Here is a 7,765-nt window from a genome sequence, read left to right as displayed (position 1 = left end):
GAATAATAAAATGACAGTAATAATGTACCTATCAGTAATCACTTTAAATATAAATAGATTAAATGCTCCAACCAAAAGACATAGGGTAACCTAATGGATAAGAAAACAAGAGACCCACTTCAGATCAAACGACACTCCAGACTGAAAGTAGAGGGATGGAAAAAGGTATTTCATGCAAATGGAAATGAAAAAAAAAAAAAAAAACCCAAAACTGGGGTAAACTATATCAGATGAAATAGACTTTAAAACAAAGACATAATGATAAAAGGATCGGTAAATCAAGAGGACATAACCCTAGTAAGCATATATGCACCCAACGTAGGAGCACCTACATACATAAAGCAATTATTGACTGACATAAAAGGAGAGATCAATAGTAATACACTCATAGTAGGAGACTTTAACATCCCATTGACACCAATGGGCAGATCCTCCAGGCCAAGAATCAACAAGGAAACAATAGGCCTAAAAGACATACTAGAACAAATGGATTTAATAGATATTTTCAGAACATTTTACCCCGAAGCAGCAAAATATACATTCTTTTCAAGTGCACATGGAACATTTTCCAGAATAGGCCACATATTAGGACACAAAACAAGTCTTGATAAATTTAAGAAGATTGAAATTATATCAACCGTCTTCTTCGATCGCAATGGTATGAAATGAGAAATCAACTACAAGAAAAAAACTAGAAAATACACAAACAGATAGAGACTAAATAACATGCTACTAAACAAAGAATAGGTTATCAATGAGGTCAAGAAAGAAATCAAGATACCTAGAGAGAAATGAAAATGAAGACACGATGACTCAAAATCTATGGTACACGGTGAAAGGAGTCCTAAGAGGGAAATTCATAGAAATACAAGCCTACCTAAAGAAACAAGAGAAAGCTCAAATAAACAATCTAACCTTACACTTAAAGAACTAGAAAAAGAATAGCAAACAAAGCTGAAAGTTAATAGAAGAAAGGAAATAATCAAAATCAGAGTGGAAATAAATGAAATGGAGTCTAGAAAAACAATACAAAAGATTAACAAATCCAAGAGCTGGTTCTTTGAAAGAATAAACAAAATTGACAGACCTTTAGCCAGAGTAATCAAAGAAAAAAGAGAGAGGACTCAAATCAATAAAATCAGAAATGAAAGAAGAGAATTAACTATGGACTCCACAGAAATACAATGGATCATAAGAAAATACTACAAGCAATTATTTGCCAACAACTTGGACAATATGGAAGAAATGGACAGATTCCTAGAAAGATACAATTTTCCAAGACTGAGCCAAGAAGAAATAGAAAATCTAAACCTAACGATTAGCACCAATGAAATAGAATCAGTAATTAACAACCTCCCAAAAAACAAAGTCCTGGACCAGATGGCTTCACAGGCATATTTTACCAAACATTCAAAGAATTAACACCTATTTTTCTCAAACTTTTTCAAAAAAGTCAAGAAGAGGGAAGACTCCCTAACTCCTTTTGTGAGGCCACCATTACCTTGATTCCAAAACCAGACAAAGACATTACAAAAAACAAAAATTATGGCCCGATATCTCTTATGAACATTGCAAAATCCTCAACAAAATATTAGCAAACTGGATTCAGCAATACCTTAAAAATATCACACACCATGATCAAGTTGGATTTTGCAATGTTCTTATGAACATTGCAAAATCCTCAACAAAATATTAGCAAACTGGATTCAGCAATACCTTAAAAATATCACACACCATGATCAAGTTGGATTTATTCTTGGTTTGCAAGGTTGGTATAATGTCCGTAAATCAATTAATGTGTTACATCACATTAACAAATAGAAAGATAAAAACCATATGATCATATCAATAGATGCATAAAAAGCGTTCGACAAAATCTAGCATCCATTAATGATAAAAACTCTCAGAAAAGTGGGAAGAGAGGAAACATACCTCAGCATAATAAAGACCATTTGTGACAAGCCTATAGCTAACATCACACTCAATGTGAAAAGGCTAAAAGCATTTCCTTAAGATCAGGAAGAAGACAAGGATGCCCACTTTCACCACTCCTCTCCAACATCGTATTTGAAGTTTTAGCCACAGCTATAAAACAAGAAAGAGAAATAAAAGGCATCCAAATTAGAAAGGAAGAAATAAAGCTCTCATTATTTGTCAATGACATGATACTATATAGAGAGAACCCTAAAGATTTACCCCCAAATCTGTTAGAACTGATCAATGAATTCAGTAAAGTAGTAGGTTACAAAATAAATTTTCAGAAGTCAGTGGCACTTTTATACACCAATGACAAACTTTCAGAAACAGAAATTAAGAAAACAATCCCATTTACAATTACATTGAAAACAATAAAATACTTGGGAATTAAAATTAACCAAGAAGGTAAAAGATCAGTTTTCAGAAAATTATAAGTCATTGTAAAAAGAAATAAAAGAAAATGTAAATAAATGGAAGTAGATACCATGCTCATGGGTAGGAAGAATTAACATCATTAAAATGACCATACTATCCAAAGCAATCTATAGATTCAATGCAATCCTTATGAAAATACCAATGGCATTTTTCAGAGAGCTAGAACAAATAATTCTAAAATTTATATGAAACCATAAAAGCCACGGCAATCTCGAGAATGAAGAACAAAGTTGGAGGTATCACACTACCTGATATCAAACTATACTATAAGTCTACAGTAATCAAAACAGCATGATACTGGCATAAAAACAGATACATTGATCAATGGAACAGAATAGAGTGCCCAGAGATAAATCCACACCTATCTGCTCACTTAATATGTGACAAAGGCGGCAAGAATATATAATGGGGTAAAGACAGTCTCTTAAATAAATGGTGCTTGGAAAATTGTACAGATACATGAAAAAAATGAAACTGGACCATCTTCTTACACTATATACAAGAAAAGACTCAATAAGAATTAAAGACTTAAATGTAAGACCTGAAACCATAAAACTCTAGAAGAAAACATAAGCAATAAACTATGTTAACTGTAATTTCTTTTTGAATATACATCTTCAGGCAAGGGAAACAAAAGAAAGAATAAACAAATAGGACTATATCAAACTAAAAAGTTTTTGTACAGCAAAGGGAACTATCAACAAAACAAAAAGACAACCAACTGATTGGGAGAAGATATTCACTAATGATACATCTGATAAGATATCCATAATAAGATATATTTTGTTAATATCCAAAAAAATATATAAAGAACTCATACAGCTCAAAAACAAAAAAACAAACGATGCAATTAAAAATGGGCAGAAGATCTGAACAGATACTTTTCCAAAGAGTAAATACAGATGGCCAATAGACATATGAAAAAAGGCTCAAGGTCACTAATGATCAGAGAAATGCAAATTAAAACCACAATGAGATATCATCTCACACCTGTCAGAATGGCAATCATCAATAAATCAAAGAACAGCAGGTGTTGGTGAGGAAGAGAAGAAGAGGGAACCCTTATACATTGTTGGTAAGACTATAAATCGGCACAGTCGCTATGGAAAACAGTATGGAAGTTTTTCAAAAAATTAAAAATACATCTACCTTTTGACCCAGCAATCGCACTTCTAGGTATTTATCCAAAGAAAACCAAAACAATAATTCGTAAAGAGCTATGCATCCCAATATTCATGACAATGCAATTTAAAATAGTCAAGATATGGAAGTAACTTAAATGTACATCAACAGATAATTGGATAAAGAAGTTATGGTTCATATATACAATGGATGTTACTCAATTATTAAATAAAATGAAATCCTACCATTTGCAATGACATGGGTGGCCCTAGAGGTTATTATGCTAAGTGAAGTAAGTCAGACAGAGAAAGATAAATACCATATGATTTCATTAATATGCAGAATCTAAGGTATAAAAAGAATGAACTAATAGAAGATAGACTTACAAATATAGAGGACAATCTGGTGATGGCCAGAGGGGAGGGGGTTAGAGGGCTGGGAGAATGGGGTGAAGGGTTAAAGAAGTACAAATTAGTAGTTGATAGATGGTCATGGAGATGGAGAGCAAGGCATAGGAAATGCAGTTAGCATTAATGTATTGTCTAGGTAGAGAACCAGAGGTAGAGAAAGAGCAATTAGGGGGATCATTGTATAAAGTATATAAATATCTAACTAATGTACTATATATACTTGAAACTAATAAAATAAAATTTAAAAAATCATTTGTATTTCTATACACTAACAATAAACTATCAACAAGAAAATTTAAGAAAACAATCTCATTTACAAGTGCATCAAAAAGAGTAAAATACCTAGGAATAAATTTAACCAAGGAGGTGAAAGACCTGAACGCTGATAACTCAAAGACATTAATGAAAGAAATTGAAGACACAAATAAACGGAATTATATTGTATTCTCATGAATTGGAAGAATTAATATTGTTAAAATGTCCCTACTACCCAAAGCAATTTACATATTTAATGCAATGCTTATCAAAATTTCAATGGCATTTTGTACAGAAATAGAACTAATCGTTGAATTTGTATGGAACTACAAAGATCCCAAATAGCTAAGGTAATCTTAAGAAAGAAGAACAAAGCTGGAGGCATCACACTTCTTGATTTTAAAGTACATTACAAAGCTATAGTAATCAAAAAGTATGATATTGGCATAAAAACAGACACATAGATCAATGGAACAGAATAGAGAGCCCTAAAATATGTCCATGCATATGCAGTTAATTAATTTATGACAAAAAAAGAGTCAAGAATATACAATGGAAAAAAAGTCTCTTCAATAAATGGTGTTGGGAAAACTAAACAGCCACATGCAAAAGAATGAAACTAAATCCCTATCTTAGAACATGCACAAAAATCAACTCAAAAGGGATTATAAGTATAGTGGTGGGTGCAGGTGGGGGAAATGAATGAAGGTGTACTTAATATAAAACCTAAAACCATAAAACTCTAGAAAAAAACATTGAGCCTAAGCTCTTTGACATCAGTCTTTACAACAATTTCTTTTTTGTATTTGACACCAAAAGCAAAAGCAGCAAAAACAAAATAAACAAGTGGAGCTACATCAAATTAAAGAGATTCTGTACATTAAAGGAAACCATCAACAAAATTAAAAAGCAACTTACAGTGGAGAGAAAATATTTTCAACTCATATATTTGATAAGGAGATGATATCCAAAATATGTAAGGAACACATAGAACTCAACTGCACACACACAGAAAAACAATCTGAATTTAAAAATAGGCAGAGGAACTAGAAATTTCTTCAGAGAAGACATATAGATGGCAAACAGGTACATGAAAAATGCTCAACATCACTAATCATTAGGGAAATGTAAATCAAAATCACAGCAAGATATCGCCTTATACATGTCGGCATGGTTGTCATCAAAGAGATAAGATAAATACTAGAATGTAAAGAAAAGGACCCTTGTGCACTGTTGGTGAAATATTGTAAATTGGATGTATAAATAGATAAAGAACATATATATATATGTATATGCGTGTTTATGTGTATTAGATAAAGAATATATATAATGGAATATTATTCAGCCATAAAAAGGAAATTCTGTCTTTTGTAATAACATGGAGGGCCTTAAGGGCATTATGCTAAGTGAAATAAATCAGACAGAGAAAAACAAATACTGTATAATCTTACTTACATGTGGAATCTTAAAAAAAAACAAAACAGAATTCATAGAAACAGAGAACAGACTGGTGATTGCCAGAGGTAGTGGGTGAGTCAGGGTAGGAGAAATGAGTAAAGGTGGTCAAAAGGTATAAACTTTTAGTTATAAAGTGAAAAATTTCTTGCAATGTAATGTACAGCATGGTGAGTATAGTTAATGATACTGTATTGTATATTTGAAAGTTGCTAAGAGAGTAGATTAAAAGTTCTTATTACCAGAAACAAATTATAATTATGTGAGGTTATAGATGTTAACTAAACTTATTGTGGTGATCATTTCATAATGTATACACATATCAAATCATTATGTTGTACACCTAAAACTAATACAATCTTATATGTTAATTATATCTCAATAAAACAAAAAAAAATCAGAGAAATGGAGGAGCTGGTAAATATAAGAATCAGAAAAATAAAAGAGATGCTTACAAAAAGGAAAATTATATGTATGTGTGTGTATATATATATACACAACACAATTAGTAATCATTGTTTTGGGGGCACACAATATATAGATATGTAATCGGTGACATCAATATACTGAAATAGGATGAGGAAAAAGCTGTATAGGGGCAGAGATTTTATATATATATATACACACACACACACACACGCACACACATACACACAATTTTTTTTCAAATATATTTCATTTAAACAAAATGCACTGCACAGCCTAGGATATCAGAGAAATCTGGGAAAGAGAAAAAAAAACCTACAAAGATTAAATATTTGTAGCGTTTGGAATACAAAAACCATTAACTTATTATACAATGGAAAGAACATGGGCTATTGCATCAAATAAATATGAGTTTAAAAAATGCTACCTCCACTCAGCAGCTGTGTAACCATGGGAAAATTGCTATAGTGAGTCAGTCTTCTCAGGTGTAGCATGAGGCAAACTACTGCCTAGCACAGTGATAAGAATTAAGAAATATGTATGAAAATGGCTAGTGAGATAGCCATGAGACCAAGATCCCACTAGTGACACACCTTTGATTCAGTAAATCTGAGCCTGGACCTGAGTGTCTGTGTTTCAAAATGCAGAATGTATACTGAGTGGCAGAATAAACATATAAAGAACTCAGTGTCTGGCATAGGTAGGTACTTGATTATTGTTTTTATATAGAGAATATAGGGCTTCTATCATTCAAGCTGTCATAATTTTTTCACTAAACAATCACAAGATCTGTACTAAATTACCAGCTCAGATTTTTTGCTATGAGAGAGAGAAAGAAGGGGAGAAAAAGGGAGGGATGAAAGAAGAAAGGGAGGGGGAAGAGAGAACTAAAGTGAACAAATAATGCCATTTATGATCTAAAGCAGTACTATGGCATTCAAAGATTCAACATGAGAGACCCCAAAGGTCTTTGACATGTGGTCATATGTAATTTTGCTGAGGCAAATTTGAATCATTTTTGCTTCATAATGTATAGGACCAAGTCATTTAGTTGATCTGTGTGCTTACTCACTAATCAGTATACAAATTTTATTTAGATTTTATAGTACTCTATTAATTTGGTGACACCACCCCAATTGTTATAATACAAAGATATTTGCATTTGGGGAAATGGGAAATAGTCTCAGAAAATGTCAAAGATCTATTATATGAATATATTTTTTAACACATGAGAAAGATCTTATCCCATTTTATCCCAGCAATAAAAAATTCACATGAAAAGTTCAGACTGCATGGCATGTAATGTACTCAATATTTCAAAGGTTTGTCTGCCTTTCTTCCTAGAAAAAAAAGAAAACAGAAAACACTGGGAAGAGAGAGAATCTGATTCCAGAGTTATCTTATTATAAGATTCAAATGTCCGATTTTCAATAACAACCAAAAAAAATCATAAGGCATACAAAATAATAGGAAATAATGACCTATTCAGAGGAACAAAATGAACTGACAGAAATGATTCCTGAGGGAGACCAATTGGCAGACCTGCTAGATAAAGGCTTTAAAACAACTTTCTTGAAGATGCTCAAAGAGCTACAAGAAGACATTGACAGCTAGGAAAATGATTCAGGGACAAAGCAGAAATATCAATAAGGACACAGAAAACATAAAAGAAACAAAAAGAAATT

The sequence above is a fragment of the Pteropus vampyrus genome, unplaced genomic scaffold, assembly GCF_000151845.1.
Source record: "Pteropus vampyrus isolate Shadow unplaced genomic scaffold, Pvam_2.0 Scaffold509, whole genome shotgun sequence".
In the NCBI taxonomy this organism is placed as follows: domain Eukaryota; kingdom Metazoa; phylum Chordata; class Mammalia; order Chiroptera; family Pteropodidae; genus Pteropus; species Pteropus vampyrus.
Note: the sequence above shows the minus strand (reverse complement) of the source record.